The sequence below is a fragment of the Macrosteles quadrilineatus genome, unplaced genomic scaffold (genome assembly GCF_028750875.1).
Source record: "Macrosteles quadrilineatus isolate MER2022 unplaced genomic scaffold, UCM_ALF_1.0 Scaffold_19__1_contigs__length_3004403, whole genome shotgun sequence".
Classification (NCBI taxonomy): domain Eukaryota; kingdom Metazoa; phylum Arthropoda; class Insecta; order Hemiptera; family Cicadellidae; genus Macrosteles; species Macrosteles quadrilineatus.
The window spans coordinates 2,295,308-2,303,105 of record NW_026542612.1 but is presented as its reverse complement, the minus strand read 5'-3'; positions in this window follow the sequence as shown (position 1 = coordinate 2,303,105).

Below are 7,798 nucleotides of genomic sequence, written 5' to 3'. Positions count from 1 at the left end.
TTCATGGAATACATCTTGAAAATAACTAACATTGAATGGTCGTCATTAATATGTTTAAGTACCAATTAATTGTCAATGACATATTCTAATTTAACATTTTGAAGGTCATATAACTCTCTTGCTGGTTAGTCGCTATGACGTCCTGAGTTTGGTCTTACAGTAAGGAGGATACCATTAACTCACTTTTCCATAGACTCATTATTTATTTTCACAAATTCTTTTTAGGGACCATTTAAACGGAATGTGCTTGCACTGAAAAAAGGCTAATCGCCATAGCGGGTACTATTTAAATTTCAGAGAAATACATTTTACATTTGACTCGCCAAACCAAAATTGATATCGCATGGATATAAATGGCTGTCGATTCTCAATCATTTCACATTTAGCAGCTGCGATGTCTGATGTGTGAACGGTCCACCACAGACTGTGGTATCCAACAAACCCATTCATGTCTATATATTTAACATGCATACATTAATGAAACTTAACTTGTATTTTTAATTCATTTTATATTGTCTTATACCATTGACTATTGGATACTGGATAGTCAAAGCTTACACTCAATAAATATTAGTCTATAGCAAGTTTTAAGAACTTAGGATGTTTTATCGCTAATTAGATTGAAGTGTTTATAATAAATACCCCCGTCACAGCAAACCTGCATACTAAGCGAATTTCCATTTACCCGGCTTGATTTCTACTAAAATATTCCCTATAAATTTTCAGATTTATTTCCTATTTAAATAACATTAATTTTAGTGAGTAGATAGGTTTGCTGCTACGGGGAAGATGTTGAGGTGTGTTTTTTCAATTGAAATATTGATAGCTTAGTATGAAATAAACCAAATTGCCAAATTTTATTAAAATATATCCATAAACAAGCAAACTAGAACAGTTTATTTATTCTCCATAAGAATAACATGGGAATTTTAAATTTACAATTTTTTAAATTTTCTCCGTAGTCAATGAACATTCAAAAAAACTTCAATATACTAAATTATTTGTTTTTTTAAGCTCTTCAAAATGGTCTAGAGAGAAATTGAGAAATTTAAAGTTTTTAGGGTCAAAAATGAGAAAAACCCATTTTTACCCCATAAAACCCCCCATAAACCCCTGATCCCATGGTCCGATTATGCTGGTTCGCGAACTCGTTCGAATAAATGTAGGTTTACACGTTTGTACCAAATTTCATCAAAATCGGATCAATTTTGCTCGAGTTATCGTGCTAACGGACACATATATAAATATAAATATATATATATATATATATATATATATATATATATATATATATATATATATGAATTTGAACGGATGGTGTTTTTGGCCTCTGGGGACCTCAAAACGAAAAAGTAAATCGGTCCCGGGTCTAGGTCTTACCATGAGACCTACGGTAATAGCTTATTCCCTATATGGGAAATTCGCTAAAATAAAACGTAGTATGAGTGAATTCAATGCTTTGCAGTGCTAGGCTTTGGTAGTGTTTGGCTAAATGATTAATTACTAAAATAGTCAGGTTGTTTCAAGGAAGTTACTTTGGTTATGTAACAAATTAGCCAGCTTTTAAACTTACATAAGGCCCAGAAGTAAGACATACACGTTTAACAATATTGTAAAACAAAAATGCTTAATTTTACGCAGTGACATGTGTGATATAAAACTTTCAAGCCAAAATCGTTAACGAAAAAAAGTAAAAATGTATGAACTCTTCAAAAGTAGTTACATAGATACTAGTTGTTTGAAACCAAATGCGTTATTGTTATTTCACAAAATCTATCGATGTGATAATTTATTGTGACGACCACAATAATATTGGTTGTAAAACAATAAACTCACTGTTTCCTGTATGCTCACATATTAAAGTAAATAAAAGAAACGTCTTATAACACTTTAACACTTATAACACATATTTACACTCATACTGTTACTCACAAGTAACTAAATAATACAGATAAAAATATACAAACAAGATGGTAAGTGGTGATCGATTTCGATTGGACACTCCAATCATCATCAGACCCAATAGGCGAATGACGACTTTTTTGTATACAGTATTTACCGTCTTGTGAGTAACAGTATAAGCAAAAATATATGTTATAAGTGTTATAAGACTTATCTTTTATTTACTTTCCGTAAATTTAATAACACGTACAATGCTGATCAAGAAGTCATTTACATATAAAAACCCACTAGCAAATACTATCCAGTTTCTGCATATAATAATTACATTTCAGAGTTCTTTCAGTATTGTTAGAAAATGTTTAAAGTTGTTTCTTTTCTACTGGCTCAATCATGTCACATGTTATAATTCATATGGTTATTTTAATGTTGTTAGTCTTGTAAACAAACAAGAGTTAGTTTTGAATTTAAATAAGAAAATAAAAAGCTTGTGTTACAAAAGTGGTTTTAATATTACAATTATTTTTTGATAAAATCACTCATTTGATAGGCAAGTTTTTACATTTGGCGACCCTGAACCAGGATTATATGATATTTAAGTGTAAAATTGTATAATTTAAATTAATATGAGTGAAACTGAAAGAAAAGGACTTAGGTCAGTTTTTACCAAAAAGGCCAAGGCTATTGAAGAACTTGTAGACAACAATGCTGATTTCAGGATTATTTTACCAAAATATAATTCATTTATGGAGTTTCATGAAAAATTACAGAAAGTAAATGAAAAGGTTTTAAACAAGTTGATAGAAAATGAGAATGCTAATGAAGAGGACATTGAAAAGGAGATGACAACAGCTTCTGAATACAATGAGAAGTATCATGAGGTAACTATGTTAGTTCAAAATACTCAGCTAGCTGTTGCAGTTGATTCACATTCAAATATTAGTATACCGGCCCCTTCAAATTGTACTAAAGTAAGACTCCCAAAAATTGAGCTTAAAAAATTTGATGGAGAAATAAAAAATTGGATTGGGGTTTGGTCTCAATTTGCTAAAATACATGATGACAATAATTTGAAAGATGAAGACAAATTTGAGTATCTTTACCAATCAATGAAACCTGATTCTCCTGCTCAAAAACTCATTGAAGGTTTTCCAGCATCCAAAGAAAACTATGCAAAAGCTGTAGATGTTTTGAAGTCCCGATATGGGAAAGACGAGTTCCTCATTGAATATTATGTAAGGGAATTGTTAATCCTAGTTCTTAAAAGAGAGGAAAATCTTTCTGTGACATATCTTTATGATAAATTGGGGGTACAGCTTAGATCTTTAGATTCATTGGGTGTAACCAAAGACAAATTTGCCGCAATACTTTTCCCTTTAGTAGAATCAGCTATCCCAGAACCCGTGTTTAAAGTCTGGGAAAGACACCGTGTTCTACACAATGCATCAACTAAAGAACCAGAACATTGTCTCGTTCAGCTTTTGAATTTCTTAAAAGTTGAAGTTGATGCAGAGGAAAGAATAAAGTTGCGGGTTAATAAGTTTGATCAAGATACTGTTGGTAAACAAGAATCTAAAACGACTAAATCTCTTAAGCCAAAGACAAGCTTACCTTCTGCTGCTGTTCTTGTATCATCTTCCAAACCGGAGTTAGTTGTTAAATACAACTGTATATTTTGTTCAAAAGGATCTCATTTGTCACATGAATGCTTTTCATTGATCGACTTGAACAGAGATGAACGGGTTGAGATAGTAAAGAAAAAAGGAGCATGTCTAAGATGTTTAAGAAAAGGTCATTTAGCAAGTAAATGTAGGTTACAAGTTAAGTGTATTTTCTGCAAAGGTAACCACTTAACTGTCCTATGCAAGAAAGTGCAGACTAATGATGAAAAGTCAGAAGTATTCAACAAAAAGGAGCCCGAACAGAATAGCACTTATTCTGTAACAACAACAGAAAATAAGGTTACTTATTTACAGACCCTTTCAGCTAACATTTTAGGTCCGAATAACACAAAGAAAAGAGTAAGAATACTGTGTGATTCAGGATCTCAGAAGAGTTTTGTAACTGAAGAATGTGCAAGACAACTAGGTCTCAAACCTAAAGGAAGTGTTTTGGTCCAACAAGAAGTTCTTGGAGGAAGGAAAATGAAGCCAAGACAACATGCATTTTATACCCTTGCTCTGGAATCCTTGAGTTCAGACTACAGAATGAGTCTTAATGTATTGGAGCAGCCTATCATTTGTAGTCAAGTTCCTCAACTGACAGACCAAAATCTTATTGATGCACTGAAGAAGCAAAACATCATTTTAACTGACATTCCAACAGCAACAAATACAGATCACACAAACATCGATGTGTTGATTGGAGCTTATGCCTGGACCAATATCATCACGAACGAGTTCTTGAAAGTAAGCGATCAGTTGGTAGCAATAACGACCCAGCTGGGTTGGACTGTTGTTGGCACATCAAATAGAAAATCGTCATTCGTTTCAACGATGTTTGCATCCACCTTAACATCTGACATAGGAAACTTTTGGGACCTTGAACCATTAGGTATCGCTGACCCCATCCAACAGCTTGATAAAGAAGAAAAGGATGCAAGAGTATTGGAACATTTCGAAAGAACAGTGAACAGGGAAATGGATGGGCGTTATGTTGTGAAGCTTCCATGGATAGATGACCATCCACCATTAGAAACGAATCATCAAGCAGCAGAAAAACGGCTACAGACAACCACACGTAAGTTACATCACATGAGTTTGTATTCTGGATATGACTTAGTTTTTGATGAGTGGTTGGAGAAAGAAATAATAGAAAAAGTAGATGTTGATAACTCTTTATCATCACAAAATGTACATTATTTACCTCATCGTCCGGTCATAAAAGAAGGAAGTACAACAAGAATTAGACCTGTGTTTGATGCATCAAACAAGGATGTAAACGGGTACTGTCTAAACTCTTCACTTGAATCAGGCCCAAACTTAATTGAACTAATTCCTAAAGTATTGACTAAATTCAGAAAACATACTTATGGTTTAACTGCAGACATAGAAAAGGCATTTTTACAAGTTGTTATAGACCCTGAAGATCGAGACATGTTACGTTTCTTATGGTGGAAAGATGGGAAAGTAATCACTTATCGCCACACTAGAGTAGTATTTGGTCTTTCTTGTAGCCCTTTTTTGTTAGGTGCGGTGCTAAATCATCATTTTGACCATGTTTCAACTGATTTACAACCCATAGCTCAAAATTGAAAGGAATCTTTTTATGTCGACAACTGTTTGACTGGGGTTGATGATTTAAGTGACCAAAATAAATTAATCAGACAAGCAGAAAACGTACTAAAGCTTGGAGGTTTTAATCTGAGAGGATGGGTTGGCAATGGTTATTTTGAGTCTCCAGATCATGTAGAAAATGTTTTGGGTTTAAAGTGGTCCTGCAGAAGAGATGAATTCTTTTGTAGTTCTTCACCCTTAAACTTAAAACCAACAAAACTGACTAAGCGAACATTATTGTCATGTGCTCAGAAGATTTTTGATCCTATTGGTTTTACAGCACCCACTAGTTTAGTGCCTAAGATGATATTACAAAAGACTTGGACTTTGAAACTTAATATTGGGATGATAAATTACCTGAAGACTTACAAGAAGAATATTATAAGTGGGCTGACCAACTTGAGTATTTGGAAAAATGTACTATAAACCGTAGAATCATAGTTAATACTAGTAGTACATTACATGTATTTTGTGATGCAAGCAAGAACGCTTTTGGAAGTTGTATATTTTTAAGAACGGTAACTGACAAAAGGTGTTCATGTAAGTCTCATTTTAGCAAAGGCAAGATTTGCACCAGTGAAACAGATATCATTACCACGACTTGAACTGATGGGAGCTGTAATTGGTGTAAGGTTGTGTTCTTTAGCATTGCGGTGTATCGACAGCCCTAACCTCCCTGTATTGTTTTGGTTGGATTCATCTGTGGCCCTTGCTTGGATTGCCAAACAGGGAAAGTGGTCAGTATTTATAGAGAATAGGGTAAAAGAAATTAACAAGTTCACTGTACCCTCTCAGTGGAGACATGTACCTGATCCTGATAATCCTGCAGACATTCTCTCTAGGGGATGTACTCCAAAACAGCTATTTAAGTCACAGTGGTGGTGTGGACCTGAATGGCTTTATAAATCTCTTGAGGATTGGCCTTCAGATAAACCTATGCCTTGTTCCCAAGAGATGGAAAAAGAAAAGAAGAGGTTGGTGACTACTATTTGCACGGTTCAAACATCTAACATTGCTGAATTGTTGGGTAACCGAATATCAAAATATTCAAAAATAGTGCGGACAGTTGCATGGATATTAAGACTGAGTCCTACGAATGACAGAAAAATAAAGTGTAACATTCAAGCAGATGAGTTTAAAAGAGCTGAAAAAGTTATTTTAGACTTATTCAACAAGAAAGTTTCCCTGCATAACTCAAATGTACTATACTGAGTGGAATCCAAAAGTTCATAGATGATGATGGTATCATCCGACTAAAATCAAGAGTTTTAAGTGTAGAAGATAATCAAGAATTTGTTTATTCTGTTATCCTACCATCTCATCATATTGCAGTTGACAGACTAATCGAACAGTATCATGTACAGAACACGCACGCGGGTGTACAAGCCTTATTAGATATTTTTCGAGAAAGAGTGTGGATACTTTTAAACTGTTGGTAGGGTTATAAACAAATGTGCACATGTGTAAAGAGTTAGTAGTCGAATCACTGCAAGTCCCTTTACCCCCACTTCCTGAAGAGAGAACAAACATTCCAAACTACAGTGGTAGATCTTGCTTATCCAACGAATTGAAAAAAAATTGAACTGGTAGATTTCCTCTAAAAACATGTAGTTTGCGAAAACCTTCGCAAAGGGGGGAGTGTGTTAGAAAATGTTTAAAGTTGTTTCTTTTCTACTGGCTCAATCATGTCACATGTTATAATTCATATGGTTATTTTAATGTTGTTAGTCTTGTAAACAAACAAGAGTTAGTTTTGAATTTAAATAAGAAAATAAAAAGCTTGTGTTACAAAAGTGGTTTTAATATTACAATTATTTTTTGATAAAATCACTCATTTGATAGGCAAGTTTTTACAAGTATCTATAAAAGATAATTACATAAAATAATAACATAACATAGTTTGCGTGTTGTAAATTAGTATATGGAGTCACGAATACTAGAAAAACACTTTTCTAGTATTCGTGTATGGAGTTAAGTACCAAATTTATTATTTCGATATATTTTGCGATACCATTAAACAATATAATGTTAGGTCCACCACAAGAACTTTGAAGACACATGGGATGAAGCTCTAACTGAATTTCTTAGCACTCATACGGACGTTCTGTTTTAAATTACATTACAATCCATTCCGTAGTTTTCAAGAAATCATGTTGGTAAATTTATATTTTTCCGTTAAACAGACTGGTTTGCGTGGTGCCTGGACATTGCTTGGGTTTTATAAGTGAATGTTCTTATTATTTTTCTAAATATACAAAAATATATAAAACGGAACAAAAATGTTTCCCAATAAATGCATGGAATCAATATTTAATCATGACTCTTTACAGACAAGATCGTGGTTGTGCCTACGGCTGCAGAGGTTCAACAATACGGCGAATATCACCACTGTTGCACTACAGTAGTACTGCGACACTATTGTAACAAAGCATGTCTGTAGTATTGTAATACTCTGTCTAGTGTTGGCACACTGTAATACCAATTCGTGTAAGACACTGACTTGATTAAAAAACTAGAAACAAATATGCTGTACAATGCTATTGATTTTTAAGCGTGTTAACATTTGACACTTTTCCTTCTTGTGTGTAAAACAGTAGAGTACCTGTAGCATTATGTTTTAAAAT